Below are 17,239 nucleotides of genomic sequence, written 5' to 3'. Positions count from 1 at the left end.
TGTTAATAATATTGTTTTATAATTTTTTTAAATGTATTTTAGTATATATTTTAATTGTATATGCTGTAAATTGCTTATATAAATATTATTAATGTTTTTTAATATAGTATCGTAGCTGGTAGTGGGGTTTATAACAGTATTGGGTTAGAAGTCAATTAGTTATACATTATTAATATTTAATGTTTAATTCATATTGATTATTTAATTGATAATTATTTATCTTAATTGTATCATATTTTTTAAAGTTATGTTTCAGGTGAGAATTGTGTGTTTTGTGGGAGTTTAGGGTGGGAAGTAAATTAATTATAATTAATATTTATTCATTTTTAATTAATAAAAATTATCTAATTGCTAAAAATGTATTTTAATTGTATAATTAACTTTTTTTTAAGTTGTTGCAGGTGTGGGTTGTGGGTATTGTAGGATTATAGGGTTGGAAGTAAATTCATTATAATTATTTATTAACTAATGTTTAATTAACATTAATAACTTAATTGAAAATGAATCATGTAAATTGTGTAATACATTTTATTTTGTTTGGCGTGTATTGTTGTTTTCGCATGGGTGAAGGGTGTGTGTGAATTTAATTATAATAATTAATAAACAACGCTAATTTATAATAATAATTTTGATGATTATTAATTTTGTAAAATGTGTAAATATTAAAGCCCTCATTTCGATGTCAGGCAGACGCACTGTTGCGGGAAAGGAACTGCCCAACCAATGGTTGGCAGTTTGCATTCCCAAATACGATTTGGGAACTTCTCACTCCATGTGGAATGCATAGTTACCAATAAATGCCACATTCCGCCACAGAGCGGAGTTTCAGCAAGTGACCTCACCAAAAGTGACAGCCTCAAATAACAGTGCCTTCCATAAGGATAGAAGGTGGGATTACCACTACCAAGGCCTTTAATGTGCTGGTGTTCTTCTGGCATTTAATCTGATAGTCCTGGCTGCTTTGTCATGTTAATAAATAATAAAGGACCTTGTTTTATCTTTCTTTTGCACCTCCCTCCCGCAAGTGTCTCCAATTGTGGTGTGTTCGTTTATTCCCCTCCCAGTATCCCTCCGCTTGGCTCTGGCACTCCCTCTTCAATTATTCAGGCACTTCTCTTGCACTCGCAATCCTCCCTCCCCGATTTTGCCCCACCCTGTGTTCTGCCTTCTTCTCACTAGCTCTTCCCTCCCTGTCCACCTCCCCACAAACTCTGCCCGGTCTGCAGCTTACCTCCGTACCTCCTCTCTCCCCCTTCATGCCTCCTCCTTTACCTCCCGCTAGACATTGTCCTGCATCTCTCCTCACTCCTTCTGTTGTTGTTCCTGACTCCCCTTCCATCTGGCCCTCCCCTCTGCTTCCCTCTATGTCTCCATCTGTTCCTTCTCTCCCCTTCTCCTGCTTTTCAAACCCCTCTCCTGCCTGTTCAACTCAATGATCATCCTTGGTGTAAACCCTGTTTAACATCCCTGAACTCATACTGAAAGTGACCCTCATCTGCAAAGAATCCCAGATAATTGACAATCAATTTTTATGTGGTCTCGGTGCTGTGATGAAGTTGAACATCAGAAACTTGAGAATCACTGCTGCGAATGGCATGCCCATACCAAAGCATAATTATTCCCTTGGCCTGAGGGGGTTATCATTCAATACCAACATCATAAAACACACAAAGATATACATACAGACCAGGTATGCAGGACAGAAGAAGGCTAAATAAGACACCCTACTTGAACAATGGCCCATCTTCAAGACTATCCTGAAACCTGCAATCGAGGCATATGCACCTCTGTCACCATCCACCGACAGGAAAGCGCTCTCCTTGATGCCTGTAATACCAGCCGCCCTACACTGGGTTACACCAACCCACTGGTTGAGGGGCAACGTGGATCACCCACCGAGCAACAAGCCACCAGACCCACAGTAGTGAGACACCAGGTCAACAAACCCAGGTGGAGCCAGCCTTCTTCAATTCTGGGGCCAGGCTCCCTCGAAGTTCAACCTCGATCCATTGGTCGCAGACCATCAAGCACCAATGGGACTAGGAGCACATATTCTTAACATCCCCTCTGAACACCCTAGAATCATAGGGAAGTTCATAGCAGTTCTGGGGAGGATACCATAAGGGAAGATAGGGGTCCCAACCCCAAGGTCTGACACTGGGGGGGGGGGCAGGATATATGCCCTCAGGGTATGATCGGGCTGTGGAGGAAGCATCAGGGAGTGAGCTTGATGTCAAAATGATTTAAAAGGAAAGGCCAATATGATAGTCCCTGACTGGAGGAAGGATTCTTCGAGCCAGAGGACATTGCAATTGTGGAAGACTACATTCAGCACAGAGGGGGAGATCTGTGATGGAACTACCCCTACATGCAGGAATGCCTGAGATGATGGGAGCACTATGTCGGAGAGAAACCAATGGGGTAGCTCCACGCCAGAATATGCCCGCTACTACAGAAAGGTATGGCAGAGAGCATTAAAGTGCTTTGGGCGCAGATGGACAAAGAAGGGCTCAGGAATAAACTGCCCCCATTGATGGACCGAGTAGGAAAGTGGCTCTCATGCTTTGACAAAAGCACAGCGGGTATAAACTTTGCAATAGGGGACATCAAAAGTCTACTCAGCAGCCTCATCTGGGAGCAGACTGACACAGGGTTTTCCTGAGCCTGCAGCCCCATAGTCACGCTGATCAACACCGAGCATGGCAGGGTGCATTTAACTCATTTGAACACCAGATCTGGACAGCCCTAGAGGGAGATATTTCCTGACAGCCCAGATGTAAGAGGACTGATGGCAGAAAGCATGAAGTCTGGGGATACCGTCGCTGATTTCCTAGATAGAATGATAGAATGATGGGGACAAGAGACATGGCAGCCCTGGACCGACACGGGTCCCCAGGTTGCATTCTTTTACAATATCCTCAAGAAGGGACTGCCCACTGAGATCCAGACTGGACTAGATGGCGTAGTAGGCCTAGACACCAAACCTTGATGAGAAATACAGGCCCACATATTGCACTGTTACAGGAAAAGGTAGAAGGACAGGGAAAAGCAAGAACAGGCACACAGAGAGAGATACTGCCAAATTGGTTCCACAAAAGCTGAAAAAAACTGCCCTCGAGGGGGGCATGTTGGCCGCAAATATCAAGTTGGCACCAGTCATTGAAAGAGCTCCGACTCTGGATCCGTAGGCAATCTACCGAGTCCTAGTGGGCTAGGTCAGGGAAGCAGGTGATTATATTTCTGAAATCAAAAATCTCTCCTAAAAAGATTGATTGGGTCAAGGAATTGTACCTGAATTGTTCATCTTGGCATTTTAAAAGAGACTTTTGCACTAAATCAGGCAACCTGTTATTTTAACCAATTGCGATATTCGGAACGGACAGACAGAGCTAACAGCTCACTTTGACTTTGACTAGTAGTGGCACCCGTACCTTAGCGAGTCCGTCACACCACACCCTTGCGTCAATCAGCGTCACTCAGGTGCTACTTAGGAGCAGGCTGGTGCGTGCGCGCAGCGGGTGCACGGCACCAAAGGCAAACCCGTCTGCGCCCTTCCGCGCTCAGCGCCAGCCATACTGCCAGTTTTAGGATTATCCAACAGGAACGACTCCGCTACACACATGAGGAATTAATGCTCATTGGTAAGCAAATCCTCCCAAAGTTGGAAAGCATTATTGATAACCGTAATAGTAAACAATGTCCTAAGGCAAGATTAACCTGCGGCCTGCTGAATGCCAGATCCCTCCCTAAACACGTGGTAGAAGTTAATATATTACTTGACACTGGGAAGTTTGATGCACTGTTCATCACAGAAACTTGGTCCACAGGGGACTCGCTCTCTGACCTAGACAAAGCCTGCCCAGGTGGGTTTAAAGGGTTCCACAAGCCTCGATATGGCAAAAAGGGAGGGGGCCTAGGCATTCTCCACAGAGATAGCTTGGATTTCAACATCTTTCCCATAGATGAGGAAGAGGGAATAGAAATGCTCGGATTTCTGCTAAAGAAAGAAAATAAGGCTGCAGGAGTTCCCTGTTACAGAACACCCATGGCTGTAACTTCGTCCCTTCCCTCTTTCCTAGACAATATCTCCAACCTGTGGATTACGCATAATAACTTTTTTCTGTTGGGAGATTACAACTTCTGGGCAGAAGAAAGCCTGTCTGCAGTATATAAAGAACTGCGCTGTACCTGCATAACAATCGGCCTTAAACAGCAGGTCCTTTGCCCCACACACCTGGCGGGTCATACTCTGGACCTCATACTCTCCCCAGAAAACCTTACCTTGGTTGAGGAAATTACTCCTCTTTGCTGGACTGACCACTCACTGATTACTTTTTACCTGTAACTGGCTAAAAGCTGTTCCCACGCTGATCCAGTAGCAAATTCAGTAGAAGGTAGAGCATGACATAAGCTCCCCAAAATTAAAACTAAACCCCTTATCAAGAACATATATTTTTCACCAGCAGACTCAGTGGAGGTGAACTATAATAGATTTGAAAGGGAAATTATAAAAAGTTTAGATGAAACCATACCCCTGGCCACCCTAAAGAATCGACAAAAGTTCTCAGCCCCTTGGTACGACCTCACGCTGAAAAATGCCAAACTTAAGTGTAGGCAATTGGAAAGGAAATGGAGGCGTCACTATCTTGAGGGAGATAACCTCATTCTAAAAAATTTGCTGAGTGAGTACAAAAACAAGTTAAGGAAAGTGAGAGCAAACTATTTTTATGAGCAAATCACTGGGGCTCCTAACAAAGCGAGCGAAACCTTTGAAATCCTTAAAGAATTCACCGATCCATCTCGTTTTAAGTAAGAGATCAAACCATCACAGACACTATGTGATAACCTGTTGGAATATTTTGACAGTAAATTCACAACTATTCTGGAAGGGATCAATAAATCTACCACAGTCAGACACTCTAGTGCACACCCCCACAGCCCTGTTCAATCAAAACTGTTTCCGCCCCCCCCCTCAGATCTCTTTCCCCGCAGAGTCATCTCCTGTGACACTCACTAGGATGGATCCTATCTCTAGCGAGGCCTTTAAAACCCTGTATAGGGCTATACAATCAGGATCTCCATTGGACCCTATGCCCCCAAAGCAGTGGCTAATATGGGAAGAAGAGCTGGCAGGCTCCCTTCGACAACTCTGCAATCACTCTCTCGAAACCGAGAAGGTACCCAATTGTTGGAAGAAAGTCATAGTAAAGCCACTGCTAAAAAATCTCTCTCTGACCCGCTGATCTAGCTAACTTTAGACCTATTTCCCTTCTCCCTTTCCCAATAAACATCCTGGAAAGTTCTATAAGCTCACTATTGTCACAACATCTAGAGGACTCTGCATGGCTTGAGGAAGAGCAATTTGGATTCCGTCCTGGTCACGGAACCGAGACCCCCCTTATCTGTGCTGCCAATGAACTACGGAGGACTATTGAGAATGGACAATCAGTTGTCCTTGTCCTCCTAGATTTATCAGCTGCATTTGACACGGTGAATCATCACACTCTCCTGTCAAGGCTCTCGGCAGCGGGTGTGGGGGGACCAATGTTTAACTGGTTAAAATCATACCTGTCCAACCGTCATCCGGTCGTATCTCTTCCTCCGTTTCTTTCCAATTTCAGAAAGACAGACTCTTCCCTTAGCCCTATCCTATTTATTGTTTACATTAAACCCCTTATCTCACTCATAAAAAACTAAATATTAAATTAATCAACTATGCAGATGATACCTAATGGATTCTGTCACTGAACAATAACCAGGAGGATACCATTGGAAACTTCCAGGCATGCATTCTTGACATCTTTGACTGGATGAATGCTAATTCACTGAAAATAAACGGAAATAAAACCGAACTCCTCTCATGCTCCCTTAACAAAATCCTGGTATCCTTATCACCGAACTTCTGGCCGCTACCCATGGAAAAGCCTTTGGGCAATCCTGTGGTGCTGCAAAACTTGGATGTGATCATCGACCAAGGATTATCCCTGGAAAATCAAGTGAACAGACTTACCGGGACTTGTTTCGCTCTGATCCCAGATCTTAGGAAGCTATACCCTCTGCTTGATCTACCAGCCAGATCACTGATCTCCAGAGGGGTAATATTAAGTAGGTTGGACTACTGCAACGCCCTGTTGCTAGGAGCCCCTAACTACCTACTAAAAAAGTTAGAACGTATTCAGACCATCACCTCTAAACTGACACTGAACTGACCTCGATATTCATCTGCCACAGATGCCTTATTGGAGCTTCATTTGCTACCTATCAAGCAGAGAATAACCTTTATATCTCTCTGTATTGTTCACAAGGCACTACAAAACAAACTAAAAAACTATACCCCCGTTAAAAACCTCCGATCTACTACTGGTAACTATGTCCAAGAGCTCAGATACAAACAAGTGAGTCAAGGAGGACGCACCTTTATGGTCAACGCGGCCCGGTTATGGAATAAACTTCCAGCTTCCTTACAATCTCAATCTGACTTACAAAAATTCAGGAAGGCACTGAAGACCTGGTTATTTCCTCATTCGCGGCCTTCTTCTCAGCTCTTTCATATGCTGCACCTTACATAGTGGTTTTAGCGCCAGGATACCATTTTTGGTTACAGTGCGCTCTATAAATAACCCCTTACATTACATTACATTACAAGGTTGATAGAGCAACCTAAGAAACCAAGGAATCAGTACAGACTTACTATGAAAGACTGTTGTAGCCATTTAAATAGTTCAGTGAGACAGAGACTATGGTGTCAAAGGATATGGGACAATTTGTTTACAGATTTTTTTTTTTTTTTCTATAAGAAACCTTTATTACACATTAAAAAGGATACAAACAAGGGCCTACAACCACAAGGGCCGGCCGCTAGAAAGCTCGGGAGCCAGCAAGGCAGCGCCATACATTCAAATGAGCCAGAAGCAAAAGCTCCCGGTAGTTCGTAAGTACATATAACAGGCCGCGGCCACAGTCCAAGGGCGATCAAAAAGGACGGTTTCATATTTTTTAATAGAAGAAAAAAAAAAACAATAACACACAAACAAGGCAATGAGAGTCCGAAATAGCAGCGTGCGCTCCCCAGGACGGGGGAAGATCCATTGTATCTGGAATAACTCTTGACAGGAGGTGGCAGTGGGGGGCAGCGGAGAAGAGGACAAAGCATACACAATTACGTAGAATGCGCGGCTAGGGGGACAAAGCGACGTCGACCTCTCGCGGCAGAGGCGGAGCGCAGATATTTCCACGATAGGAATTCCATGGACCCCACACCTTAGTCCACCTCCCAGGCTTGCCTCTCGCCACATACACGTCTTCTCCCTGAACATACACCAATCCATATTCTCCTTCCATTCCGAAACCGTAGGCGGCCTCGGGGAACCCCACAACTGTGCGATATTGCGCTTAGCCACCATGTACCCCAAAGTCACCCACTGCGTCTGCGCCGCATTATAGTCATTTGGTTCCCAGACATTCAGCAAACACCTCCTGGCCTCTGGTAACAAAGCGACATGCGTGACCTCCTCCATTACAGTATGTACTCCGTTCCAAAATCGCACGACCTCCGAACATTCCCATAGGATATGAAGAAAGGTACCCAACAAGCCACAGCCATGCTTACACATTCCATCCCTCGAATAACCCATACGTATCAAGCCAGGCCCTGTGACATACACTCTATGGAGTATCTTCAACTGCACAAATCTAAGGCGGGCCGGGATCGCCACCTCTTTCGGGGAGGCCACCGCCGATACCCAATCCACGCCTCCCGCAGATGGGTCAGCAAGTCCGTACGATCATTAAAAATTTTTTTATAGATCAGAGAAATAGTGCTGTCGGGCACATAGCCATCTAACACTCTATCTTCCAATGGGGAATATTCTGGGATAGCAGCAACATCCGGAAAAACCGAACACAGCGCATGGTAGACCTGTGCATATCGGAAGTACTCCCTATCATTTAATTTGTATTCAGTTTTGAGCATTTCAAACGTTTTAAAGGACCCTTTCGCCCAGAGGTCACCCACCTTACTTATACCAATCATATCCCATTTCTCGAAGCCTTTCGTTTTCCACAGACAACCCAAGCGCTGGGAGGCATACAACGGCGTCGCTCGAGTCAAGCGATCCCTCCACCCCATCGCAGCATTCGCCGCCTGCCACACGCGTACCGCAACTTGCGTTGGTCCCGTCAACCGTGCTTCCGGAGTCGCCGAATACAGTGCCCTATTGTAATCCCCGTTTGTTTACAGATTTGTGTATGGTTTGAGACCAGAGGTTAGTTCCTGATTTAACAGCATTTGATTTGTTGGCTAAGTAATCCCATTGATGAAATACTGAGATACACCAAACACTGCAGTGACGCATTAGAAATGAAATGCAAGAAACTAAAGGAAAGGTTATTTGTAGCACAAATGAAAGCTGCACAGTGAGGTTTGAATCAACAGTTTGTTGGAAATACTGCTCCCATGCAGGGAGTGTATCAGCAGGGAGACCCGATGATGCCAGGTGGTAATGGGTTTCAACAATATGTTAGAGGACGTGGTGTCTCAATTGATCCGAGTACAGGTGTTGATGTGCCGACTTTGAAAAAGACAAATTTATGCCATGTTTGTTGTAGGCATTGGAAGTGTGAATGTCGATTTAATACAAGTCTATACAAAAAAGAGAGAGGGGGGACCAGGAGCTTGTTGTGGTCCAGTGTCTGTGCTCCGTATGTCATCTATAATACTCAAAAGGAGACACTGTTCCTTCAAAGGAGAAAGAAAATGAGAAAAACTCGAGAAGAATAGAAGAGATTAGAGTCCTAGGCTACTATTAGGCCCAAAGATAGATCGAGGGAGAGGCACACCTTGATTTCTCTTGTTGCCCTCACACACCCCGAAGGATGTCATGCTTCATCATTGGGCGTTGCACACTGCACATCACACCACTCACCTAAAAATGGGGAGAATAATGCTCCATAGATTAGGGGACGAGCGTACACACCTTCAAGTGCTATGAAAAAGAATAAATCACTAATGAGTCCTAGATGGTAATGAGACACAACCTGATCTGAGATATCGTATAATGTACAACCAGTCTCCTCAGTACCAGGTTAAATTGAGGATCAGTGAACACAGGAGTACGATCAGACGAGGCAGAACAGCAACTAGACTAACGAATCATTACATTGAGAAAGGGCACACATGTGATGATATCAGGTGGACAGTACTGGAAAACAACCAACTTTGGAATAATAACACCCTACTACGCAGAGAACAACGTTGGGTACACCGCCTTCGGACCAATGAAGTGGGTCTCAACGATGAGATACCATGGATTGAATTATAACTCAGCCTGCTGCTATTAGAGTTAAACTATCAGCCCACTCCTACCATCATTATAGTAAGCACATACTAAGCCTCAGCATGGCCCTTTGTCTGTGTAGTTCACCTACTTCAGTAATCCCTACTCAACTACGTACTTTGCTAAAGTAACTGCTTCCCTGAGACACACTTCGGACTGACACATTGATATTTAGGCACCCTCCATCCATCTCCGTGGGTGTCATACACAGCTAGGAGCATTTATCATACGTAACTCCCCTGTTGTATTCAGCATTTTATTCAGCATTTGGGTCAACCGGGCTTTCAATGACCTCTGGAAATCAATAGGTATTGGGTATTTGGGTAATATTTGTTGCCCCCCCCTCCCCCCGTTGCCCCCTAGGTTCGCCCATTAACAACCACGTGTATCGATATGAGTTTGTTACTGACGGAACACATACAGGCACTAACCACGTTAATTCTGTACATATAACCTCCCTGGTTTTGTACACACGGGGTTTTAGTGGAATTGTGTAGATGAAATAAAATGCCTGACTCATTTTGGGTAGAGAGTTATTCATTTTGGGTAGAGAGTTATTCATCGGCACCATACATGTCAGTTACTCTGACTACGTAACTCCCCGTAGTAAACGAAAGAACGAACGACTGCGCATGCACACTACAATGACATCACTAGAACGCTAGCCGCAGCCCGCATTCAATACACGCAAGCGCGGAGACCGCCTGTCTGTCTCCCGCACATGCGCACCATTCTACATTACGCTACACACACCTGTTCCTCATAGACGACCGGATACGGGAATCGCCCCGATTAGCCCACGCCGGGACTACAAATGAGACCCGGAGAAGTCCTCGGTTCCTTTCCAGATAGGAGGACGACTGGGGTAGGTGGTTAAGAGGCCACGCCGGAGCAAAACTGTAAGTAATTGAGTGAAGAGGTACTGAGGAGACTGGTTGTACATTATACGATATCTCAGATCAGGTTGTGTCTCATTACCAGCTAGGACTCATTAGTGATTTATTCTTTTTCATAGCACTTGAAGGTGTGTACGCTCGTCCCCTAATCTATGGAGCATTATTCTCCCCATTTTTAGGTGAGTGGTGTGATGTGCAGTTGTGTGATGTGCAGTGTCCTGTTGTTCTGTTGTACTGGCCCAAACGTAAGGGGCATGCATACCGTAGGATGACCCATGTATCTGCCACGACCTCTTCCACGGTTAGTGTCTGGACCTATGGGTGACTCCGATCGGCGACGGGAGGTCTTTATCCCAGGCAGCTCACCCTGGTCTAAGCGCCCGCTGACTCATCGTTGAGACCCCATAACGCCACCACCCGTGAGTGGAGGTGATATCCCTGTTTCTCTTTTAATTTTAATTTTAATTATGTACTCTTTTGGAATTCTTTGAACAGGTGAACATACGTTAACATGTAGGATGTTCTCCTCTCTCTTTCTTTTATGTTTACCTAGGCTTTATCCTGGAGCGACCTTACTCTTACACAGAGAGCAGGGCTTTCTTTACCTGTACGCCCGGATATTGACTGTGGGTAGTATCCCTCAGTCCATTCTCACCATTCACTACCTTTATTTTGGTCCTGAGGAAGCGCCAAGGATCCATTTCGGACCAGTGGGGCGCGAAACATGTCGACCACTTATTAGTCACCTGATGGTACATTATTTCCAGTAAGGTAACACCTAACCTACGGGTTTTTTAGTATGTCAAGGGTGCCTACTTATATTAAATCTTATTTCATGAGCAACCCTTAGACATTTTTAGTCTATCACGTCTCCGACACACCCACTTCACCACGTGTCTTTATTTTATTAGGACCCAAACCACACACCCGCATGCACCCAACTGCGTTTTCTCTAAAAGATCTCCGCTAAAGTGACCCTTCGGGGGACCCGTAGGGCATTGCAGCGCCGGCCCGACGAGGAGCAAAACGCCCAATGATGAAGCATGACATCCTTCGGGGTGTGTGAGGGCAACAAGAGAAATCAAGGTGTGCCTCTCCCTCGATCTATCTTTGGGCCTAATAGTAGCCTAGGACTCTAATCTCTTCTATTCTTCTCGAGTTTTTCTCGTTTTCTTTCTCCTTTGAAGGAACAGTGTCTCCTTTTGAGTATTATAGATTTAATACAAGTAACATGGTTTATGGGATTCAGGTTCAGAATGGTACATTTGTGCAATCACAAGGAAATAATATGGTTTAGATACAAGTACTGAGACAGACAGTTTACAATCCCAATGTGCCCCCATCTCAGGTGATAAAAGTTCCACAAGCCCCAATGCCACAACCAAATGCAAATGTCCGAAGGTACAATGTGAATAAAATTCCCAATGTAAACACCAGTCCCTTCGTGAATCAGGGAACCTTTCAACAGTACTCTATGATACATACAAACGATGATTACAGCTCAGACCTTTCGCAATGATGGGACCTGAAAGGTAAGGACGATTGCGTAATCCTCGCAACCTTAGAGGTAGACCAGAGTGGTCCATTCATGGATGGTGAGGTAAATGGGAATGCCATCTCATTTCTCATTGACACCGGTGCTATCCACTCTACTGTGAGAACAGCAGAGGTTTGAAGTACTGGGTTTTTCAGAACCAACTCAGCGGTGCCAGGGGACACACCCGAAGACTTCGAGTTCTTCCTGTCTTGGACCACAGAAACACAGAGTCTTCTAGGTGAAGTCAAAGATCGTTTTTATTGGCTGCAGACCAATCACAGGTATCCGAGAAGTACAACACGATGTATGTTCTCAGGAGACTGCTCCCAACCAAAAACCAGTCTTTTCTTATATACAGAATATTACGCTCTGGGCAACACCGCCCCTATTTTACAAGTGGTCGTTCACATATTTTTGCTTCAAAGAAAAGGCAAAGTCATGATGATAATCCCACATTTCAGCTCGGTCAGCACATAATTATTTACCCAGCAAGGCTCAGAACCCTCATCAGATAGCAGCAGACCCCAATAAAATGGACACCTCCTACTCGTAAAACAGGCCATAAAGTAGGAAACAGAGTCAGGTGTGAAAGGGATTAGTTCAGGAGTCGCGTGGGATACACGACTTTATGATGTGCTGGGCCATGATGCTAATCCCATAAGGCCGCAGTAAAAGGAACCGGCCGGGCAGGACTGACCCCGGGCAGCGGAGTCAGTTTGCATAGGTCACACAGAAGTCAAGGAAAGATTGCGTGTCCTTTAGGCCTAGGCATGGCCTCAATGCGCAGCCTATGTGAGGGCAACCACAAAATGGTTACCCTTTTAAAATGGAACCCGAGGGTTCGACATGTAGTGTCATGTACGCGGTGAATTCATCGGTGAAACATGATGAAAACACTCATACATACCGCATTAGTCATTTGCGGTTCGCCGATACCAAAATCGCCAGGGTAGGACAATGCTACCAACATGGTTCCGAAATTTACAGTACCACAGACCCTCCTTTTGCCCTTACATAGGCAATAACTATACTCATACTAATCTGAGTCCAGGTCTATATTCATAAAGTCATGAAGATGCTGCTGTAGCATCATCCTATCGCTTAGTTCGTCCCTCGATACAGGTTTCCTTACACATGATGTAACACAGAGGCTACACATTACAGGAGCACACTGTATACATAGACAGAACAGGAGAAGAATGGCTAAGATCGTCCCAGTGACTATTAGAATCTTCCATCCCCAAGCTGATATCAGTCCCCAGAACCACCCCGTCATCGACCAATCTCCTTTATCCACATGAATGGATTCGGAAATCTTATGCAGTTTGGAGATGGCTTGATAGACTGTCGGAGCGCTATCTGGTATGAAAATACAACAGCTTGATTGGATAACCTTGCATAACCCACCACGGTCTGCAAGTATGACATCTAGAACCATACGGTTCTGCAACGTCATGAGGCGATCCGCTTGGAGCTCGGCTGTCAAGTTACCAAGGGCACCAGCCGTTACATTAACAGTGGTTTCAACTACACGAGTCAGTTGTCTCAGGTTCCTACTATTGACCATTGGTCCCCAAAACGGCAGGAAACCCAGGAAAAAGTCTCCCGCTTCCTGACCGGCAGTATCCTCCTTACTAACAACGCCTCTCACAACTCTGGTCCTGTGATAATCAGAGGTGGCAGTAAATGTTGGCGGTAGCAAATTTGCAACATAACACGTGCCCGAGAAATCAGGGGGCAACCATGTATATGCTCGATCATTACAAACAAAGTATGTACCCTTGGCAGCCAAAAACGCAGGGGAAAACTGTGATGGAAAAGTGTACGTTTCAGCACAGTCACTCTTCCCTAATTGAGCTCTTGGATTCTGACCATTACCTTGTAAACAGAACCGACCTATGTGGGGTACGACCCAAATCGGGGATGAACTTTTACGCTGTTTCTCGCCCAGACTAATGCTATACCCCGTCGCGTTCCAACCCACATAAGCTCGCAACTCATCCTTGGGAATAGATGAATATGCATCGATATCTCTGCTCATATCAGCAACTCCTTTCATCAAGGCCTTATTGTTCGTGCTAGGCCTAGTGGAACGCGGTGGTCGCGGGGAGTAGGTTTCAAGCGCAAAAAGGAACATAGTCTGGAATGCCCATGATGACCCATTATAGCTAAATGGCAGCACTAGATATGGGATACCCTTATTAATGGTATGTGGCATCAAACCACACACCCAGCAATTTGTCGTATTCATAACTAGTTGGTGCTGGTGCAGGAGTTGAATAAACGAGTTGTTTACGAACTCAGCACGTCTAGCTTGTTCGTGTTCAGGCAGAGGGTGGAAAGAGTGTGAGGAAACAGTAGGAGGAGGTATGGGCTGCGTAGTGGGTGTAAACGGTACTTGAAAAGACAATAATACATAACCTATAGAAAACATCATCATGCTAAATAGGACAAACAGACATAATATTACAAAACGTTTGCTATTCATTACTTTACATATTCTGCTCTTAAAAGTTATTTTCTCAACGGGTCTCTTCACCTGGAAAAACTCCATCCTCTAATCGTGCTGTCCGCGGCGGATGAGTGTCTTCTGCTAAGGAGTACACCTGTCAGTCCAGGGAACGCCCTAGACCAACCAGACCATTGACCTAACGTCTCTGGCTTGTACCCCAAAGTCTTGGCACCGCGACCCTACAGCTGAACCCGGATGGCGGTTCGAAAAAGCAAAAATAAGAAAGTTTCTCAGATGGAAGAGAGAGTTGCACTACTCAAAAATATCAAAGAAAAAGAATTTTTATTTGTCCATAGTTCTCGGCCTCAAATTGTACCGACTTCTTGTAGGTACTGTTTGGTCTTGAAACAAGAGTTCAGGCTCTGTAGTGTCCAATTGAATTGACGGTGGCACAGTTTCTTGCAAGATGTCATCGCTTTCCTTCTCAGAAAGCGTTCCTTTTACTCGTGCATCACTAAACGGCAGAAAACGGGGCACATTCTCAGTCTCTGAGTCAGCGATCCCTCCCTGGACCCACCGGTCGAAAGGCAAAGGCAAAGGGACCCTATTGTAGTGAATGCCATGTATCCAGTTCTTTTTCCCCTTCACTCGAACAGCTGATCTCGTCGAGAGAAGGACGAGATGGGGGCCGGTCCAGCGGGGCTCATCATTTTTCGTCCTTTTGAAATTCTTTACCAGCACCCATGATCCAGGATTGATAGGATGCCCTGGAGCTTCAGAGGCCTGAGGCAGAGTATCATGCACCTGTTGGTGTAAAACACGCAATTTAGCCGTCAATTCATACAAATAATCAAGCACTACTGGATGTTCGATCTCACTGAATTTTGTAGGCCTTGGCACTCCCCATATATTGGCCGGACGGCCAAACACAATCTCATACGGACTAAGTCCCACTCGTGAGTGCACAGTCATTCTTGTTGAAAGGAGTGCTAAGGGCAGCGCATCAGGCCATTTAAGACCAGAACTTGCTTGAATCTTGGCCAATTTAAGCTTCAATGTGCCATTATAGCATTCTACTAGTCCAGCTGATTGGGGGTGATTTGCAGCGTGAAACTTTTGTTTAATGTCTAGTCCCTCACATACATTCTTCATCACACGACCCACAAATTTGCTTCCATTATCACTCCATACCATTCTTGGCATTCCAAACCTAGGGAAAAATTCTTTGACAAGGGCTTTAGCTGTGGATAAGGCAGTATTGTCTTTCAGGGGATATGCTTCTATCCACCTTGAAAAAGCACAAACAACAAGGAGTACATATTTCAAATTGTTGCACCTTTCCATGTGGATGAAATCTAGCTGCAAAACCTCGAACGGATACGTTGGAGGCGCAAAATGACCAGCTGGAGTTGGGGTTCCTCTACCAGGATTGTATTTCAAACATACCATGCAATTTTTGACCACATTCTCTGCACACTTGGGAATTCCAGCATTCTGCCATACTGGAGCCAACAACTTACAAATCCCTTTCACACTGATATGCGCCATTCCATGTGCCATCGTGACCACTGGAAGCACATATGCATCAGGTAACAACCATCGCCGGTGCTCTGACAAATCAATCCAACAACCATTTTCATCCAATTTTCCCTTACTTTCTCTCCACATGCTTAATTCTTTCTCTTTGGCTGCAGCTTGAAGGGACTTCACGTTCTCTATCGTGTCTTCACACATTCCAACATCACCAACCCATCTTGCAGGGCCTGTAACATACATTCGATTCGTCACATCTGCTGTTCCTTTCGCGATTTCGTCAGCAAACGCATTACCACGACCAATATCATCAACAATCTTCTTGTGTGCACTGCATTTCACAATCGCGACTTGTAACGGTAAGGTCAGTGATTCAAGGAGATCATTCACCAACTAACCATTCTGAATCTTAGTTCCTTGCGAAGTCAGGAACCCACGTTCTTTCCACAAGCGCCCAAAACTATGGGCCACGCCAAAGGCATACTGACTGTCAGTATATATGTTCACTTTCATTCCTTTCTACAACATGCATGCTCTTGTAAGTGCAATTAATTCTGCTGCTTGAGCCGAATTATGCGGTATACATGCAGTTTCAACAATCGTGTGCAAAGTCGTGACAGCATATGCAGCAGTCGTATCACCATTCGGAAGCTTGAAGCACGAGCCATCCACCCATAAAGTACCATCGCACTCAACCAGGGGAGTATCTTTAAGATCCACTCTCCCTTTTGTTTCTTCTTCTGTTCTGAACAGACAATCATGCTGCTCAATCTCATCTGTGTCTGCTGAAATCGGTAATAATGTGGCTGGATTCAACGTGTTGCACCTCTTTATGTGCACATGACTCGCTAACAGTGTTAATTCATAACCTGACAATCGAGCACTAGTTAAGTGCTGTGTCTTGGTCCTGTTCAACAACGTGTCCACTGCATGCGGAACCATTACAATCAACGTGTTATTCATTACTAACCCAGCAGACTGTCGAATAGAAACAGCTGCTGCCGCTGTGGCTCTCAAGCAACTTGGCAATGCCTTAGCTACTGGATCCAAAGTTGACGAAAAATATGCGCATGGACGCTGTCTGTCTCCAAAAGACTGTGTCAGCACCGACAACGCACAACCTTCTTTCTCGTGAACATACAATGTAAAAGGTTTACTGTAGTCGGGGGTACCCAATACAGGAGCTGAACATAATGCATTACGCAATTCTGAAAAACTTTCCTGGCACTCTAGACCATGGGACGGGATTCGGTGTATCTTTGCATGTTAATACTATCAAAGGTTTTGCCAGCAAAGAAAAACTCGGGATCCACTGCCTACAGTAGGAAGTAATACCCAAGAAAGCACGCACTTCTCTCTGTGTTCTTGGCACGCTCAATTGTGCAATGGCCTGAATTCTTTCTGGGGTCAGTTTCCTTCTCTCTTTCGACAAGAGATGACCTAAGTAGATTACTTCTTGTCGACAATATTGTAGTTTTGAGAGAGA

Source organism: Triturus cristatus, chromosome 8, assembly GCF_964204655.1.
Source record: "Triturus cristatus chromosome 8, aTriCri1.1, whole genome shotgun sequence".
Taxonomy (NCBI): domain Eukaryota; kingdom Metazoa; phylum Chordata; class Amphibia; order Caudata; family Salamandridae; genus Triturus; species Triturus cristatus.
This window is presented reverse-complemented; position numbering follows the sequence as displayed.